The sequence below is a fragment of the Puma concolor genome, chromosome D4 (assembly GCF_028749965.1).
Source record: "Puma concolor isolate L17-30 chromosome D4, mPumCon1.1.hap2, whole genome shotgun sequence".
NCBI lineage: Eukaryota > Metazoa > Chordata > Mammalia > Carnivora > Felidae > Puma > Puma concolor.
In genome coordinates this window covers 23333275-23354510 of record NC_141679.1, presented here as the reverse complement: position 1 = coordinate 23354510, position 21236 = coordinate 23333275, and the positions used below count along the sequence as shown (strand labels likewise).

The following is a 21236-nucleotide window of genomic DNA, read 5'->3' as shown; positions in this document are numbered from 1 at the left end:
AGCACAGTGGGAAGCTAAGGCCATGGGAAGCTTCATAACCAAAAGAATGGCATACCCAGATATCTATGTTTTGGTAAGCAGCTGGCAAAAGAGAAGCTGTTGAGAACTCATGAGGAATTATGCAAATTAATCACTGTATCACATAAGGCTCCCTTGCAGATGATAGAAAACCAGATGAATTCTGGCTTCCTTAATTTTAATTTATTGGCTTATACTCCTCTGCAATAGACGAGAAGATCCAGCTTCTGACTCACTATCCCTTGGTTCTGCTTTCTCAGTATTGACTCATTCTCAAGCCACTTCTCTTGCGGTCCCAAGATGGTATCCAGCCAGAAAAACAGAATTGTTGTCCCGGTGTTCTCAATGAAGTCCCAAAATTCAGGTGAATGGGACTAGCTCAGGTCATAAGAACACCCTTGAAATAATTACTGGGAACCAGAAAATACTGTTGCCCTGGTCTTAGCCAGTGCTACTCAAAGTGTGGTCAATGGGCCAGTACTTGTTCCCACATTTTTGTCACCATCTGCACCAAGTATAGAAATTGAGCATGGTTAGAAACTTCTATTGCAATTTTACAGAGTAATTGAATCTAATAATTAAAATCCAAGGTTTGTATTTTGTTTGTCTTTGTTTTGTGTGTCATTTTTTTCGTGATTCATTTGAATTGTATCTTATGCAAGTATCAGCCCAGAGTACATGGGGGAGCAGGGGAGGAAACAAACTGGTCCTCCACCACAGAAAGTTTGAGAAACTGTGGTCTAATTTTCATGCTCCACTGTGAAGTCTGGGAGTAAGTCAGCATTCTGGAAGCACACAGGGAGACTTGGGGAGATCTTTCCCTCATGCCATGACAGGGGGCAAAAAAAAAAATGTCCACTCTAATTGTGGGACCTAATTTGGAGAGGGAAAGATACTCCCAGACTTCCCTCAGCTCTGTCATTTTCTCATGCCTTCTTCCATGTTGACCTGCCCTATTCAGAGTCTCTGGTAAGAATTTACCCTGTGTAAGCTCTGGATATGGCCATTTTAATAGGCTAAACATTACATGCACCTTCAGCTTCCCTGCCCATCAGATATTTTTTTTGTTTGTTTATTTTTGAGAGGGGGGGGGAGAGAGAGAGAGAGAGAGAGAGAGAGAGAATGCAAGTGGAGAGGGGCAGCAGGCAGAGAGAGGGAGATGCAGAATCCCAAGCAGGGTCCAGGCTCTGAGCAGTCAGCAAAGAGCCCAATGTGGGGTTTGAACTCTCACGGGCTGTTGAGATCATGACCTGAGCTGAAGTCAGACACTTAATCGACTGAGCCATACAGGTGCCCCTCCCATTGCAACTTTAATTACTAGAATCAAAGCCTCTGAATGGCTCTCCTAACCCATTAAGAGAAAAAGAACTTTGAGTGAGACTAACACAAGGTAATTACTAAACTAAGCCAAAATCCTTTGCCATGCTCTTGGCAATGAATTACGGAAACTCCAGAGCCCCATAAGAGGTCTAAAGGGGAAAAAAAAAATGTTGACGACAAATTTCAGGGACCTCAGTTTCTCATTAAAAATACATTTTAGAACTGTTTTACGTTACCTTGCTAAGGCAGTTGTAAAGCAGGGAAACGGGGGCAGCACTTCAGCAAACTGCAGCTTTCATTTCTCTCTTAAAATAAAATGGAAACAATAAAAACACAATTAAAAATAAAATTAAGAAAACATAATCCGAAAGAGTATTTTGATTCTTTTTCTAATTAAAGCTCTGCAATTAAAGTTTTGCAGGAGAGCCACCTGTGTTTTTAATCTCCCTGTCCACAAAGGGCTAATACAGGCACAGGATTTGAGATTGTCTCCTACACTCAGAGCTGGAAAGGACCTTGGAGAACCTTCTAGTCTAGCTTTCTCATTTTACAAATTGGAAACTGAGGCCAAGCAGGGTGACTTCTCTCCTTAATCCTCTCTTTCATATATGGGTGTGCATGTGAGTGTGTGTGTGAGTGTGTGTGTGTGTGTGTGTGTGTGTGTTTTCTCTCAGAGGGCTTGGAAAGTTGGAGCCTGCACAGTTTTAACATAATTCACACACTCAATATGGGACTTTCTTTCCAGGGCCCTAATTTGCCTTCTAGTATGAAGGCAGAGGTTCAATAAGCACCAAATTTTACCCAGTACACCTCAAAATGTGCAATTTTGGGGAACCTGGGTGGCTTAGTCAGTTAAGCATCTGAGTCTTGGTTTCAGCTGAGGTCATGATCTTGTGGTTCCTGGAATCAAGCCCCATAATGAGCTTCGCACTGACTGCTTGGAGCCTGCTTGGGCTTCTATCTCTCCCTCTCTTGTTGCCCCTCCCCCCACTTGCATTCTCTTTCTCTCTCTCTCTCTCAAAATCAACTTTAAAAAAATGTGCATTTTTTGCCTAAGTGGACTTACAAACAATTGAGATAGTAATGCTTTTTTGTGAAAATCTAATGGAAATACAGTGTGTGCCTTCACCCCTCCTGCACTAAAATAAACTGAATGTAACATTCCTTCACGACCCAAGCTTAGTCTAATAAACTGCTGTGGTACTCCAGAGGAGCCAGTGCAGAAGTTCCGGCATGTAGACACATGCACATTGGCCCCAAAACCTACCATCATAAAAAAAAATTCACCACTTAGAATTTAGTGGATTACTTCTTTTTCATATAAATGTAGTGATTGTTTATAAAATACACATTTCAAAATTGACCTAAGAAATAATGGGCTTTCGCAGGTCACAGGACTGCCCTTGAGAATTAATGTAGATTAGGTCACCCCCCAAGAGGCGGGGGGCAGTGAGAGAGGGAACCACAAGGATGAAGTGGAACAGAACTCTTGTTTGGTCCATACTTATGTGCCCCAAACTTTCACTCATCCCCTTTAACTATACTGTGAGGGAAGAAATATTTTTTTCATTTTACAGATAACAAAAGTGAGGCCCTGAAAGATTAAATAACTTGCCCCAGGCCACAGAGCAAAAAGGAAAAGGGCAAGGTTATGACCAGAGCTTGCCATAGTCCCAGGCCTGCACATTCTCTCTGCAGGATGCTGTCCCAGAAAGCAGAGTCACCGGGCCATTATCTTCAATGCTTCTCTGTTACCATACCAGCAACTATTTTGTGTGAAATGAGAAACCACCCCAAAACTTCATGGTTTAAAACAATGGACATTTCATTTGCTCACAATTCGGGGATTACGGCCTGGGCTGAGCTGGGTAACTCCGTTGATTTTGCCAGTGTTCACTATGAATTCATTCAGCTGGTAGGTCACCCGGGGCCTGGGCTTGGCTAGGCCCTGAATGGCTGGGCTTTTCTCTCAGGGCCTCTCCCTCTTACATAGCATCTCCCATGGCCTCTCCACATAGCTCCAGCAGAGTAAGAGAGTCCTTATAAAGGAGATCAGGGCTAAGAGCCTGGCAGCAGAACTTCTCAAGGCTTAGACCAGGAAGCTGTTTAGGATCCCTCTGCCACTTCCAGTCATTTAGAGTAAGTCACAGTCTCTATTCCAGTTCCAGGAGAGAACACAATACAAGGGCAAATTCAGGGAGATGTGGATCATTGGAGACCAGCAATGTAACAGTGGTCGCCAGAAACTTCTTCAATGTTGTCCACACCAACTCTAAATTTTGCTGTGTCTTCTGTCCCTATAATTTCCTTATATCTAGTTTTTCTCTCTTTTCCTGTAACTTTCTCCATTTACTCTCACCAGTTCTCAGCTTTCCTGCATAGTAACTGGCCTTCCATAGCCAGCTGCAAACTGAGGATTCCTTTCCTTCATGTCCGTGAACCAACAAATCACAATCGTGTCAACTCCGCTCTCCATCTATGCAGCTCAGGTGTTCTACTCACAGAGATTCCTTTGGATTTTGGTCGCTTTTTGTCTTGCTTTTGCTTTTGCATCTGGCTCCAAACCTGAAAGTATAGTTTAAGGAAAAGAAGATATCTGTAAATCAAGAAGCAACTGAAGTGAATACCCTTACATGTTTTGCCCTTATACATACAATCTAGAATTTGAGATCTTTAGTTTTACCTACAAGAAGGCAAGATATCTGGATCAATGGCCAAGTCAACAAATCAATGTTTGCCATGTTTTACATGCTTTAAATTTCCGTAGCCATCATTCACCAGGGCACGGAAAGAAGAGGGGGCTGCAGGAATCAGACAATTCCAAGCATTACATTCTGGTTCACAGCGGGCTGCATCTTACATGAAGCTAAGATGAGATCAGATTACATTTCCATTGAATCCTTCAACCTGTCTGATCACTGCTTTGGTCTGTCAGGAGAGATTCAGGAATACCAAGAATTAGCCAGGGCCAGGAGATACCACCAGCATGAGAAGGGAAAAGGAAATGAGAAAAAGAAATTCTAAAACAGACCAGGTGAAGATCCTTGCAGAAGGGATCATACATAGGTTTCCATCTGAAGTACTAGGGAATTAAAATGAAAATTAATGGGTGCTTGTGTGGCTCAGTTGGTAGAGCATCTGAGTCTTGATCTCAGGGTTATGAGCTCATGCCCCAGTTTGGCATGGAGCCTACTGAAAAATAAAAAAAATAAAAAAAAGTTAAAATAAAAATTGAAATGTGAATTACCCTTCAAGAGTTTCTAAATTCATTCACTGATTTTTTTAATGTTTTAAAATTTATATTTGAGAGAGAGAGACAGAGTGTGATTGAGGGAGGGGCAGAGAGAGGGAGACACAAAATGTGAGGCAGGCTCCAGGTTATGCCTTGTCAGCACAGAGCACAATGCGGGGCACAAACTCATGAACCATGAGACCAAGACTTGAGCCAAGTTGGACGCTTAACTGACTGGGCAACCCAGGCACCCCCATTCAATGATAATGTTTATCACTTTTTCTTTTATTCTGCTCCCTGAGGCCAGTCCTTGGATCCTTGATTGTTGGATTACATCTAGACCAGACATTTAGGGGCAAAAATGAAGGGACTTCAATTCAATTTGACTATTTATACATCTGAATTGCTCAAGTGAAGAAGGCACCTGAGATAAAATGTCTTCATTATTATTTTAGATTAATTCATTGACTCTTACCTGTGTCCTATAGTCACAAACATCAAAAGCTGATTGAAAATGTGCATAAATTCATACATAAATGAATTATACATAAATTCATTATAACCCTCATAATGATTTACACAAAATCCAATTAACATTCTATGAAACTTCAGGAGAATCTAACGAGATTCTGATATTCACAGGAAGAAAAATAAATAATTTTATCACAGAATATTTTGAAGGAAGAATATGAGATAGAACTAGCCACATTACATATTTAAATGTAACACCATATAATTAAAATAATCTACTACTGAAAGAAGAAAAAAATGTATATAATTACAGAACACAGACTAGCTAGTCCAGAAACTGATTTTGTTCTACATAAGAATTTGCTAGAAAATAAAAATGACACCACCAGAAAGGAAGAGCTATTTCATGAACTTGTAAAGGAATAACTCAGTAGGAATTTAAGTAAAATAAAATTAGTTTAGATGCATTCCTAATAATGCATAGCAAAATAAATCCCAGATACATGAAAAAATTAAATATTTTAAAAATAGCTTTTTCCACAAAAATAATATAAAAACAGGGTGGGGGACAAAACAGAAGAGACTCACAAATATGGAGAACAAACAGGGTTACTGGAGGGATTGTGGGAGAGGGGATGGGCTAAATGGGGAAGGGGCACTAAGGAATCTACTCCTGACATCATTGTTGCAATATATGCTAACTAATTTGGATGTGAATTTCAAAAAAAAAAAAAAAAAAATAAAAAATAAAACAAGTTAAAAAAAATAGCCTTATCCAACTGCCCACTCAAACAAGGTGTAAGTTACACCTGGAAACTGAAAACCCAGGATGACTTCCTAAGCTTCAAATCCTTTTAAAAAATCATAAAGCAAAAGACCCAGCTGTTCAGATTACATAAAATTGAAAACCATTTGTTAGAGGGGAAAAAAAAGCATAAACAACTAAAAAAGCAGATTTGGAAAATTATATTCAGGAAATTTGGGAAAAAGCATCTTTAGAAAAGGCATTATTTTATAGCTATTACAAGAAAGAACATTTTCATATTTAAAATTTGTTGATGCATATTTTCTGCCCATAGCCTTTGTTCAGGGCAGCAGAATTAATCTCCTTAAACCCCATTTTCTTATGACGTTTCCTTGTTACAAGAGTTTAGGGATTCTGTCACTTACCATTCTCTGATCTCAGCCATTTTAGAAGATATATACTCGACATATCCCTATACCAGCTGCATCTGATATTTATTTAATAATTTTCTTTAAATCAACTCTGTTTCACTTAAATAAACTAACTTTGTTCTAACCAATAATTTCTGTGAAATTGCTGTTAGATGTGATTAAAACTTAAATCAGTAAACTCTGGGCAAAGCAGATGACCCTCCAAAACATGGGTGAGCCTCATCCAATCAGGTGAAGGACTTAAAAGGAAAAACTGAAGTCCTCTGAAGAAGGAATTCTGCCTCCAGACTGCCTTAAGATTCAAGACTGCAACATCAACTGCTGCTGGAATTTCCAGCCTGCTGGCCTGCACTGCAGATTTTAAACTTGCCAACTACCACACTCAAAAGAGCCAACTCCTTAAAACAAATCCCCACTCTTACGCCTCTGTCTCTCTGCCTCTCTGTTTCTTTCTGTTCTCTATTGCTCTGTATGTGGGTGTGTATATATACACATCCCATCCTATTGGCTCTGTTTCTCTGGAGAACCCTGAGTAATAATACACTGACCAGCCTTCAGGAACACTGACTTTCCAAATCACATTCAGATGTCTTGGCCTGGATGCCAATGCTTACCTTAACCTAGCTCCTCCTTCCTAGTCCACATTCACTTCGTGTGACTTTCCACTGCACACTGCTTTACTCTAGCTGGTCACCTCACATCTTTGTTTGAGCTCAGCATTCTGCTGAGGATACCTTGATTTGCCAGGCCTCCCCTTCCTGCCTTCAAGGCCTGGAACAGTTTCCACATGAGGAGCTAAGGAAGAAATAAAAACTGGAATAATATTCTCACACCTAGAAATATGTAAAACCAGCTTTGTCAGGTAAGATTTCATCTCACATGCCAGGTCGGACTAATTGGTGGCAGTTACCTGATTTTAAGAAGGATTCGGGGGCTCTCTCTTTCTGAAAGAATGCAGGCATCTATTAGTGATGTGTGACAGTGGAAGGGTGAGAAGGGCCAGAGTGGTAATGAACTTGATACATAACTGCCATCTCTGGCTTACTTATTAAGGAAACTGGCAAGACTATTTTCCTGGGCCCTTTCCAATGCCTTTTCAAAACAAAGCATTAGATGTATAAATTTCTTACAAAAACTAACCTATATTCTAGTTATTTCCCGTATTTACATATGTAGGGAAAGTCAACAAGAGCATTGAAACAAAGGAAGGAGTACAGAGAACAGGCTACAGTTGCCTCCCAAACATCTCCTTTTTCACACGGTACCAAATGTTAAGAGAGAATTTGCCCGCCGAGATGAGTGAGTTTGGGAATACAAACAACCCAAGATGCCAGTGCAGCTATTCGTTGACCACTGCTGCCCAGCACCCAAACACTGGGACATCCTCATAAAATACCTTCGGGAGATCCTTAGGTATGAAAATTCTCTTGGGGCAGCAAAAGTTGCACTGGTCGCTCCCCCCACATCCCTGTCTTCCCATCCCTGAACTGCTGAAATGAGAACAGAAGCAACCCTTTGCAGCACATCAAGATCAGAGTAATTGATACAGATCTTCCTGAAAATCAACCCAACCTGTCCTAGTAGAAAGCCACCATATGTCTGGTTTTCAATGGTTCCTTCCCACAGCCTTTAAGGTTGGGGTCAGGAAGCATGATTTTTCATACAGGTGGGTTAGGTTACTTCCATTCATTCTGGACTTGAACACTGAAGATACAGAGAGAAACTATATTAGTCCTCTGCTTTCAAGGAGCTCCTGGCTTAATTGATAGTCAAAGAATATACAGAAACCTATCTTAGACCAAGGTCAGCAAACTTTGAATGGCATTTAGTGGGAGGTACAGAACACAGGTTGGAAAAGGACTAAGAAAGACAAAAATACCTCCATGGGAACAATGAGGGATATTTGGGAATCAGGCCCCTCTGACTCTAATCACCTTCTCAAAATCATATTTCCTAGGGCAGTCTTACCATATTACCCTAATGACAATCACATGGATATTTAAATACACATTCAGGGGATATATCTCAATCCATATGAATCAGTATCACAAAGGAAAAGAATGGAAATTCAAACATTGGTCCAACACTTCAGGCAAATCTTATTATCAGGGAGCTTGACAAACATTTTCAAGAGGAACTTCTATTCCATCCTCAAACAGTTCACCACACTTTTTCCCCAGCACTGTCCCTTGGCCTGTCAGGCATGTGGCTGTCTAAGAAACTATCAACTTCAATTAACATAATGACCTTTATTTCCAATTTAACAGTAAAATATAACTGTGCTAGTGCAGGAAAAATACAAGTATAGACAACATCACTGGGAGAATTACACAGGCTACTGAAGAAAATTTTCAGCTAATTATGTGTAAAAGATAGAGATACTAGAGTCCATGCAGAAGGAAGAAAGCCCATGAACATCCTCCATTAGTGCAGTGTCTGTGGGTGATTTCTTGGGTCTCCAAATCCATTTGCTTCTTCTCAAGTGACTATCAAACCACCAGTTCACGCCCCAAGAGCCGTGTGACCAACTGCAGAACAACTTTCCTGTTATCAACACTCAGTTGTTGGGTTTTCCACTCGCAGAGAATGAAGACAGCATACCTAACTACATGATGCAGCCTAGTCTGAGTGGATCACACCCCTATGCTGGGGGAAAAAACAAACAGCTTTCTGTGTTATTGAGGTATCAGAGTTGAGAACTTGAGGTGGCCATACTGTAAGTGTTTGGATGGCAACCCTTCCTTTAGTCCACGTACTTCCTGTGCCCAGCCAGGTCACTGCTTGACTATCTATGACTGCAGATGTAAATGGAAACCTGAACTATGTCTAATGGAAACCTTTTGCCCTTCTTGGGAATCCAGCTGGCTAACTGCCTCCCACCCCAGAACTCATTGAGCAAGACAAGGCAGTGGAATCTCTGATGTGTATACAATTTCCTTCATGGTTTTAGTTAAATAATCTCACATCACTATGCCCCATGTTCCCCACCCACAATTCATTGCAATGCTTTTTAATCTGCATCATATAATACTATAAAAATAAAAGATGTTGTTAAGAGTTTGCTTGACAGTATATCAAACTCATTTGTTGGCATCAAGCTACATTTTTAAACAATATTTCATTATTAAGTAATCTCTACTCCCAACATGGGGCTCGAACTCACAACCCCGACATCAAGAGTCACATGCTCCACTGACTGAGTTAGCCAGGCACCCTGGTATCAAACCATATTTAAATGATAGCTTTTTGTTCCAGTGGGAAAATATGTACAATCTGTTGTTTTTCTAATTTTTAAGCTGGATTCAGTGAAGCTGAATTTATAATAGGCACCCCATTTGAGACAACAGCAAATTGCAGGGAGGGGAAAGTTTGTTCAAAAGCAGACCTGAGAGGTAAATACTGCCAAGTCTGTATTTCATCTTTCTTCCCTAATGATACCTGAGGTAAGACAGGATGCTCTTCATAAAAGGTGACTCACTTTCTAAAATGTTGTACTGCTGACCTGGTAAAAGAGGTTTTGGATAAGGAAGCAATGACAGCTGGGAGGGGAACAGAGTAATTCCTGGGTGTCACTGAGCTGCAGACCAATTTCTACAAATACCAGAACCTGTACTCTGTAGGCCAAACAGTGTATTTAAATGAAGATGCCAAGGAGAGCTGGGTATTCCTTTGTCAACGGCCATCTCTAAATTTTACGGATAAAATGTCCAGTCACAAAATGACCCATGGAGTTTCCCGAGATTTCTTGCTCTTTAGGCCACAGTGGAATTTTTCAAAGTATGTTTGCAATAGACAATGATAAGAATTATATTGAAATGATAAAATAGGAGGGTCATGTTTGGAACCCATGTATAGATGACACTTGTTTCATGACAAAAATGAAACTACAGGAAGTGGGGAAAGAATGGTTCACCATAATAAATGGTGCTGGAACACCTGGGCATCCACAGGGGGAAAATGATATTGTATCAGTGACATCAGATAAAAAAATAAATTACACTGTATATTTGACATCTTTCCATCTGTGGTCTATGGACCACTTGCATTCAAGTCATTTGGGTGATTAAATATACAGATTCCCTAGACTACCTTAGACCTGCTGATTCTCTAGGCATGAGACCTAAGAATCTGCATTTTTTTTAAAAAAAATCAAACTCCTCTAGATGATTTTAGCACACAAAAGCCTGAGATTCACCAGCAGAGTGTTTGGCAGTTAGGCAAACAACCATCTGAATCCAGGGCAAATGAATTAATCTGTCTAGAAGCACTTTTCTTATCAGTAAAGTGGTGATAACACCAACCTCACAGGTAGGTTGTGATGATTACATGAGATGCTGTATACACAGTGCTTAGCACAGTCTTAGTTCACAGGGAACACTCAGTAAATGTTAAAATTACTCCCCATGTCCAGTAAACCTACAAGAAGTGAAGTGTTTTCAGTCACTAACAAAAACTTTCAATTATAAAATTATAGTTTAGTACTGGTAATATGTACATAAAGGAGATTTATCAAGTGTATTAACAGGTAAGTAGTGAGTATTTGCTCTTGAGAACTTATTTGGAGGAAGTGCTTAGAAAACATAGCTATATATTCATATCCCCCCAGCTAAGCAGCCCATGCTCCCTGTAAATGCTCTAGGGAAGAATCTGTTGTGTGCCTCTCTCCTAGCTTCTGGGGGCACCTGGCAATACTTGGCGTTCCTTGATTGTAGCTACATTACTCACGTTAGCCTCTGACTCCATTATCACGTAGCCTTCTTCCCTCTGTGTCACCTCTTCCCATAAGAACACCAGTCCTTGCATTAAGGGCTCACCCGAATCCAGGATGTTCCTCTAATTAATTACATCTCCCAAGACCCTATTTCTCAATACTCACAGTCTGAAGTGGATATGAATCTGGGGGAGGCACTATTCAACCCCAGCCTCATCTCAGTAGAGTATAGCTTTAGGAGGAGAAGGTGATAAGGCAGGGGATGGGAGCAAAGACAGAAATGGCTGCACACTTAGCATCCAATAACACTCAAGTGCTCAGTGTTGCCTTCCCACATTTCTACCTCCACCAACAGGACCCACGTATCCACAAGTACAGGAGGCACAGGCCCAAGGTACTTTTAGGGGCCCAAGAAAAATGTTTCAATCTCTTAAAATCTAAAAAAAAAATACATATAATCCAACCTGGATTACATGTATATTTATATTGACGCAGTCATAAAATATTTTTTTACTATTTTAATTCTTAACATTTTGGGCAAAAATGCCCAGGGCATGCAAAAATCACAATGCAGCCCTGTTCACTGATGTCCATGCTCACACCCTCCACCTGAAATTTCCCTCCTCTTTACCAGGAAGAGGACTCACCTTACCCTTCAGGACTCCATTGATGAGTCAGTGCCTCAGGGAACATTCCTTGACAACCACCCCATCTCCCCTCCACTCCATCCCCTCTGCAGCCCTCCCCACCCCTGTCCCAGGTAGCCATACCTACCTTGGTCACATGTTCCTCACATGCATAGCTCTATCATTCCACATCCACACTGCACAATTACCTGTTCTGTGGAGTTGCTCAGAGACTAAATATCACCTGTCACTGTGTGGCAGATGCTACTGCTCCTCCACGCACATCCCCTTTGTCATCGCAGTGCCCTCATCCCCCAGATGGCATGGGTACTGGCTACTAAGGCTCAACCTCAAGTCTCCCACAGGAAATGTCCTCGCCTCACAGAAGCGTCTGGAGGTGCTTGGGAGTCTACACCAGCCTCTGCTCCCACTCACCCCCAGGGTGGTCCATAGCCAATCGGGTGTAACAGCCCTGCTCCTTTCCACCCCCCACCTTTCCAGCATTCCCTCAGTTTACTGCTTGCAGAAGACTTCCCACCTCAATCTCTGCTTCTAGGGAACACGACCTAAGACACTTTGTATCTCCCCGACAGGCATTAATATCTGGCAAAAATTCTCTAATAAACACATTGAACATATGATGAATGAACAAATGAAGTAGTAAATGCTAGAAAGGCAATGGAAGAAAGCATCAAAGACTTACCCAGGCCTCCAGGAGGGCTGAACTGATCATGAAAGAACTGCAGTCCTCGGTAAACTAAAAACTTGAGCACAGGAAGACAAGATAGGGTGTAGCTTCCAGAATGGCAGCACAAGAAGGTTCCGTACAAAAACTGGAGAAGGGTCTAACAATTAGACCTGAAGAATAGTGCCTACTGTGTGCCAGCAAATCACTCACACACACTAACAGACTGAGACGATACTAAGCCATCAAAACTGGCACAGGTTTCCTTAAATTCTCTCAGACTTGATTGGCCCCAGAGTTGAGAATGAGATGACTGTGCAAACATGGACTCTGAGGCTGGTTCAGATGAATTTTTGTGAACAATGAGCTGTTGGTAAACAGGTTGCCTTTGAAGACCTGATACCTCATGATAGTGCCCTGACGACCCTAAAAGTGTGATCTTCTGGAGCCAGCGTTCAACAAGCTGGAAAGATGAGAGAGAGTCCCATGGCATGGAATTTCCATCACAGATGAGGTTCCTTGTAATTTAAGTGGCTCCTCTCTACCTTTACAGCAGTTTGGGAGCTGAGCAGATGGCAGGGGAGGGCTTGACTAAGTGGTGAGGTTTCAGCTGCAAAAGGCAATTCCTAGAATGACAATTCAGAAACTCATTTCCCCTAACACTTATCATATTGGCAGAGGGTTTGTGAATCTTTTTAGGAAAATGAGAAGGAAGCGGTGCATCAGAATAAGGCATCCCCTGTTTGGTCAGGTTATGTGGAAGCAAACACTACCGAATCCGATTCTTCTCTTGTGTTTGCTATTCCCAAGGAAGGGGACCAGACTTGTTTGTAAATTAAATAATAACGAAAAGGCTAAAGCTCAGGGTCTGCAATGTAACAAACCTCCAGCACACGGAGCAACTGCTGAATGCATTCTGAAGCCCAGTGTATGATAGTTTCAGCTGTGCTGTTCCAACCCTAGCTGGCATTACAGATCCCTGTAGCTTCTAGTTGTATCTTATAAAGAAACAGGGAGGTTGTAGAAAGAGCCTAATCTGGACTCAAATCCTGCCTCTGATACTGCATAACTATATGATCTTGAACAAATTACTTTTCCTTGCTGAGCCTGTTTCCAAAAATGTAAAACTGGGGTGGAAGTTGGGGAGGAGATAATGGCAATCTCAAGGACTGTCATAAGAATTTGGTTTGATGATGTGTATGAAAGTAATTGGCAGATAATAGACCTTAAAGTGGTATCAGTTGTTTTTTATTTGTTTTCGTTATTTGTTTTCCTTCTATTCTGCCTAGATCAGCAGAAGTTTACATCAAAATAACTGCTGTGCTTTCAAATTATTTCAGTTCTGACTCATCTATAATTTTTTCTTTACCTTCAAACAACTTTAATATTAAAATATTTAATAAAATATGTTTGTTTTTCTTGAAATTCCATGGCCCTTATTCTGTGTGCATGAGGCTCTAAGGTTAAGCTTTTGGGATTTTAATTTTGACCCTTTACAATGTGCACATAATAGGGGGCACCTGGGTGGCTCAGTTGGTTACGTATCCAACTTCAGCTCAGGTCATGATATTGCAGTTTGTGAGTTCAAGCCTCACATTGGATTCTGTGCTGACCGCTCTGAGCCTGAAGCATGCCTCAGATTATATGTTTCCCTCTTTCTCTGCCCCTCCCCACTTGCACTCTATCTCTCTCTCAAAAATAATAAACATTAAAAAGAAAATTTAAGAACACACACATAACAGAAACTGTAAATGAATTCGATATTCAGAGGGCATATGTGTATTGTCTGATGAGAGACCATTAGACAAGCTAAGGGCCAAGCACAAGCTAGCACAATGCCCCCACCCCCTAGGTGGGATTTGTGTGATATTCCTCAAGTGCTCCTGACTGCCCAAGAACAAAGGAAACAAAGAACACAAATGGTTAAAATGATAGCCTCCAACAGTACACAAATACCTTAGTAATACTACAAGAAAAGGGAAATCTTATCAATAGCCCAAAGTCCAGGAATTACCTACTAACTTAAAGTTAATGCTTTGCTAGAGGGGAAAAAAACAACCATATCTTGACAACAGCTAGGCTTCCAGTATCTGTGAGTCGTATTTAGCATATGGAAATCCCATTAAGAAACTTCCTCTTGGCCATGATGGTGGAGCAGCATGCAACTTCTTTTTGCCTCTCTCTTCCCTGAAACCAGCTAGATCAACACTGAGCCATCTTGCCCACCTAGAAAATTGATCTGAGGATTAAGACAACAATCTGCAAACTTGAACCACAGAACTTGGAAGGTACACAGTACAAAGAGATGAACTGGGGGAGAGAGAAGCCACAGAGCGTAGGGAGCTGTTTTTGCTTGCAGAGAGAGGACAGAGACAGGGGGGAGAGTACAGGAAAAGCACTCCCCCCTGAAAGCAGCTGGAAAGAAAGAGTGGACTGAACAAAAAAAGGGAGAAAAGAGAAAGGGACTGCAAGGGATTGAACAAAAAAGGGAAGCAAGGAGAAAGGACAGGGTTTAAATTCCATTAAGATGCTATAAACAGGGGAGCACAGATAGAGCTCTGGTGGGAAAGGCAATTCCCTAGGAGGAGACATCAAGGTCTGAAGGCTCCTCAGGCCACACGCAGAGAGGCAGATTCCCTACTGGGAGTACATTTTGTAGAGGCTGTATGGCCTCTTCACACTCAGAGGTCCCAGTGGACCCAGCAAACAGCCACATTTGCTGGTGTTGGAACAAAGACATTAAGGGTGAAGCCTGGCACCAGATGGGTGTTGTGATTTACTATAGTCCCTGAACCACTGCTGCTACACGATCATGTGAACTTTTTCTGTGCTGGGCTGGCACCTGCAGTCTCTGGGCATCTGCAGCAGCACCATCATGTTAACATACCAGGGGGTGGGCCAGCACCTGGCCATTGTCGGCAAGACCTTCTCCCAGAGGGTCTGAAAGGGTCAAAGCTGCAGGGCCCTCAGAAGTGAGGGGTTTGGAAATAGCCCCATCTGAGATAAAATTCAGGAGGCAGGTGCCACCTCATAGCCTGATGGCTTGGTCACAGACAGTGTGGACACCAGGAGTGTATAGAATCCAGAGACCAAAGAGGGGTGTTTGATTGTCTGCCAGCAAGAGCACAGAGTTCTCTGCCAGCAATACCAGAGACTGGGTAGCTGGGTAACACCAATTTCACCACTCCTATGCATGCTCATACATGCCTACATGCACCATAACAATCCATCCCAGTAAACTAAGCAGCACCATCCAGTGGAGAACAGAGCCACTACACCAAGCCCTGCCCAACTGGGCCAACCGCACTCTAGAGGAATACCACAAATCTCTCCTCCTGCTTAGTATACAGACTATAAAGTGCTTCAGAGAGGAACTTCTAAGGGAAACTGGATGTTATTTCAATTGTATCTCATTCTGTTCACAGGTCCATCTATTCAATTTTTTTCCTTTTTCTTTTCTTATTCTTGAATACAAAAAGACAAAAAATTCATGTTTATTTTTCATTTTATAAAAGAGATTTTTATGCAGTTTTTTCTACTATATTTTTTTACTTTTTTGTAAAATTTTTTAAATATTATTTTACTTTCATCATTTCATTTTATTCTACTTTATTGTATTCACTTTTTAAATTTTCAAGCGTTTTCCTTTCCTTTTCTTTTTTATTCCCTCTATTCTTCCAAGCTTCTGTCAACAACCAGACCAAAACACATCTAGGAGCTGGCAGGATTTATTTGATTTTCTGTGTTGTTTTTAACTTTTAACTTTTTTCTTGTTTTTTATTTTAATTCTTTTTCTTCCTTCAAAATGATGACACGAAGGAATTCACCCCAAAAGAAAGAACAAGAAATGACAGCCAGGGACTTAATCAACACAGATACATGCAAGATGTCTGAACCAGAATTTAGAATCATGATAATAAGAATACTACCTGGGGTTGAAAAAAGCATATGATCCCTTTCTGTGGAGTTAAAAGAAGTAAAATCTAGTCAGGATGAAATTAAAAATGTTGTAACTGAGCTGCAATCTCGAATGTATACCATGGTGACAAGGATAGATTAAGCAGAGCAGTGAGTCAGTGATATAGAGGAAAAAGGGGTAGAAGGTTTATGTGAGCAAATCATAGTGGAAAATCTTCCTAATGTGGGGAAAGACACAGACATCAAAATCCACGAAGCACAGAGGACTCCCATTAGATTCAACAAAAACCAACCATCAACAAGGCATATCAGAATCAGGTTCACAAAATACTCAGGAAAGGAAAGAATAATGGAAGCAGCAAGGGAAAAAAAAGTTCTTAACCTACAGTGAAGAAGATCAGGCTCTCAGCAGACCTATCCACAGAAACTTGGCAGGCCAGAAAGGAGTGGCAGAATATATTCAATGTGCTGAATTGGAAATATATGCAGTCAAGAATTCTTTATCCAGCAAGGCTGTCATTCAAAATAGGAGAGATGAAAAGTTTCCCAGACAAACAAAAATTATAGGAATTCATGACCACTAAATCAACCCTGCAAGAAATCTTGAGGGGGACTCTCTGAGGGCAGAAAAGATGAAAAAAAAAAAAAAAAAGAAGAAAGAAAAAAAAAAGACCAAAAGCAACAAAGACTGGAAAGGACCAGAGAACACCTCCAGAAATTCCAACTCTACAGGCAACATAATGGCAATAAATTCATATCTTTCAGAACTCACACTAAATGTCAAGGGACTAAATGCTCCAATCAAAAGACATAGGGATACAATGGATAAGAAAATAAGATCCATCTATATGCTATTTACAAGAGACAAGTAAGGGGATGGAGAACCATCTATCATGCTAACAGTTTCCAAAAGAAAGCCAGGGTACCCATAAGAGAAGAAGAAATCTAGAGTAAAATCTAGATTTTAAAATAAAGACTTTGACAAGAGATGAAGAAGGGCATTACATCATAATTAAGGGGTCTATCCAACAAGAAGACCTAACAATTGTAAACATTTATGCTCCAAACGTGGAGGAACCCAAATATATAAATCAATTAATCACAAACATAAAGGAAATCATTGATAACAATACCATAATAGTAGGGTACTTCAACATCCCACTTACAACAGAGGACAGATAATCTAAACAGAAAATCAATAAGGAAATAGTGGCTTTGAATGAAACACTGGGCTGCATGGAGTTAACAGATGTATTCAGAACATTTCATCCTAAAGCACCAGAATACAGATTCTTCTCAAGCACACATGGAAAATTCTTCAGAATAGATCACATACTGGGACACAAATCAGCCCTCAATTAGTACAAAAAGATTGAGACCATACCATGCATATTTTCAGAACACAACGCTACGAAACTCAAAATCAACCACAAGAAAAAATTTGAAAGATAAATAATTGGAGAATAAAGAACATCCTATTAAAAACTGAATGGGCTAACCAATAAGTTAAAGGAGAAATTAAAGAGTACATAGAAGCCAATGAAAATGATAACACCACAGTCCAAAACCTCTTGAATGCAGCAAAGGCCATCAATAGAGGGAAGTATATAGCAATCCAGGCCTTCCTAAAGAAGGAAGAAAGGTCTAATACAAAACCTAAACTTACACCTTAAAGAGCTGGAAAAAGAACAGCAAATAAAGCCCAAAACCAGCAAAAGACAGGGAATAATACAGATTAGAGCATAAATAAATACCATTGCAACAAACAAACAAACAAACAAAAACTAGTAGAACAGATTAATGAAACCAGAAGCTGGTTCTTTGAAAGAATTTAAAAAATTGATAAACCCCTAGCCAGTTTTATCAAAAAGAAAAAGGAAAGGACCAAAATAAATGAAATCAAGAATGAAGGAGGAAAGATCACAATCAGCACAGAAAAACACAAACAATAATAAGAGAATATCATAAGCAAATATATGCCAATAAAATGGGCAATCTGAAGAACTGGACAAATTCCTAGAAACATATAAAGTACCAAAACTGAAACAAGAAGAAATAGAAAATTTGAACAGGCCCATAACCAGTAAAGAAATTGAATTATTAATCAAAAATCTCCCAAAAAACGAATCCAGGGCCAGATGGTTTCCCAGGGGAATTCTATGAAACATTTAAAGAGTTAACACCTATTCTCTTGAAGCTGTTCCAAAAAATAGAAATGGAAGGAAAACTTCCAAACTCTTTCTATGAAGCCAGCATTACCTTGATTCCTAAATCAGGCACAGATACCACACAAAGGAGAACTACAGACCAATTTCCCTGATGAACATGGATGCAAAAATCCTCAACAAGATATCCACAAAACAATCAATGTGATACATCACATCAATAAAAGAAAGGACAAGAACCATATGTTCCTCTCAATAGATGCAGAGAAAGCATTTGACAAAATACAGCATCCTTTCTTGGTAAAAACCCTCAAGAATGTTGGGATAGAAGGATTGTACCTCAAGATCATAAATCCATATATGAAAGATCCACCGCTAATATCATCCTCAATGGGGAAAAACTGAGAGCTTTCCCCCTAAGGTCATGAACACAACAGGGATGTCCACCCTCACCACTGTTATTCAACATAGTATTGGAAGTCCTACCCTCAGCAATCAGACAACACAAAGGAATAAAAGCATCCAAATTGGCAAGGAGGAACTCAAACTTTCACTCTTCACAGATGACATGATACTGTATATGGAAACCCAAAAGATTCCACCAAAAAAAATTGCTAGAACTGATCCATGAATTCAGCAAAGTCACAGGATATAAAATCAATGCACAAAAACAGGTTTCATTTTTATACACCAATAATGAAGCAACAGAAAGAAATCAAGGCATTGATTCCATTTACAATTGCACCAAGAATCATAAAATATCTAGAAATAAACCTAACCAAAGAGGTGAATAACCTATACACTGAAAACTGTAGAAAGCTCATGAAAGAAATTGAAGAAGACACACACAAAAAAAGGGAAAATAATCCATGCTCATGGATTGGAAGAACAAATATTGTTAAAATGTCAATGCTACCCAAAGCAATCTACATATTCAATACAATCCCTATCAAAATAACCCCAGCATTCTTCACAGAGCTAGAACAAACAATCCTAAAATTTGTATGGAACCAGAAAAGACCCCAAATTGCCAAAGCAATCCTGAAATAGAAAACCAAAGCTGGAGGTATCACAATCCTGAACTTCAAGATGTATTACAGATGTGTCCAAGATGTATCATCAAGACAGTATGCTACTGGCACAAAAACAGACATTCTGTTCAATGGAACAGAATAGAGAACCCAGAAATGGACCCACAAATGTATGGCCAACTAATCTTTGACAAGGCAAGAAAGAATATCCAATGGATAAAGACAGTGTATTCAGCAAATGGTGCTGGGAAAACTGGACAGCGACATGCACAAAAATGAACCTGGACCAATTTCTTACACCATACAGAAAAATAAACTCAAAATGGATGAAACACCTAAATGTAAGACAGGAAGCCATCAAAATCCTCAAGGACAAAGCAGGCAAAAACCTCTTTGACCTTGGCTGCAGCAACTTCTTACTCAACACATCTCTGGAGGCAAGGGAAACAAAAGCAAAATGAACTACTGGGACCTCATCAAAATAAAACCTTCTGCACAGCGAAGAAACCAACAAGCAAAACTAAAGGGCAAATGACAGAATGGAAGAAGATATTTGCAAATGACCTATCAGATAAAGCGTCAGTGTCCAAAATCTACAAAGAAATTATCAAACTCAACTCCCAACAAACAAATAGTCCATGGGCAAAAGACATGAATAGACACTTCTTTCGGTGTTTTCCAAAGAAGACATCCAAATGGCTAACAGACACACGAAGATGCTCAACATCACTCATTGTGAGGGAAATACAAATGAAAACCACAATAAGATACCACCTCACACCAGTCAGAATGGCTAAAATTAACAACTCAGGCAACAACAGATGTTGGCAACGATGTGAAAAAAGAGGATCTCTTTTGCACTGCTGGTGGGAATGCAAACTGGTACAGTCACTCTGGAAAACAGTATGGGGGTTCTTCAAAAAACTAAAAATAGAACTACCCTACGACCCAGCAATTGCACTACTAGGTATTTATCCAAGGGATAAAGGTGTGCTGTTTCAAAGGAGCAAATGCACCCCAATGTTTATAGCAGCGCTATTGACAATAGCCAAAGTGTGGAAAGAGCCCAAATGTCCATCAACAGATGAATGAATAAAAAAGATGTGGTATATATATACAATGAAGTATTATTTGGCAATCAAAAAGAATGAAATCTTGCCATTTGCAACTATGTGGATGGAACGAGCGGGTATTATGCTAAGCGAAACTAGCCTGTCAGAGAAAGACAAATATCACATGACTTCACTCATAGAAGGAAATTAAGATAAAAAACAAATGAACTAAGGGAAGGGACGCAAAAATAATATAAAAATAAGGAGGGGGGCAAAACATAAGAGATCCTTAAATCCAGAGAACTGAGGGATGCTGGAGGGGTTGTGGGTGGGGGGATGGGCTAAATGGGTAAGGGGCACTAGGGATGACACTTATTAGGATGAGCACTGGGTGTTATACATAGGGGATGAATCACTGGAATCTACTCATGAAATTATTATAGCAATACATGGTAACTAATTTGGATGTAAATTTTAAAAAATTTTAAAAAAGAAAAAAAACAAAAAAACCTCCCTCTTGACTTTACACCCCCTCCAACTCCATAGTATATAACCAGTCACTCTTCACAACCCCAGTGCAGCTCTTTCGGCCAACAGGTCCTTTCCCAGTGCTTTCATAAAATCACCTTTTTGGACCAAAGACATCTTCAAAAATTCTTTCTTGACCATCAGCTCTGGCCCACCCCCCATCAACTCAAAACATCATTCGGCTCCCAATATGGGGCTTCGAGTCTTTTCATTGGGACTCTGAGCCAGTGAAAATTTGGTGAATATACTTTCTCTTTTCTTCCTTTACTCTTATTTCAGGGGCTTTTTGAGAAATATGGTTTT

General features: G+C 40.2%; 1 long non-coding RNA gene across 1 annotated transcript in view; it reads right to left on the bottom strand.

The window, feature by feature from the left end:
- The window catches only part of LOC147574763 (uncharacterized), an 84619-nt gene that overhangs the window by 20008 nt on the left and 43375 nt on the right, over positions 1-21236 (bottom strand). The window contains exons 3-4 of the long non-coding RNA XR_015243297.1: positions 3841-3903; positions 1575-1643 (exon numbers count right to left, since the gene is read on the bottom strand). This is a non-coding gene — a long non-coding RNA (uncharacterized LOC147574763). The remainder of the gene's footprint in view (positions 1-1574; positions 1644-3840; positions 3904-21236) is intronic.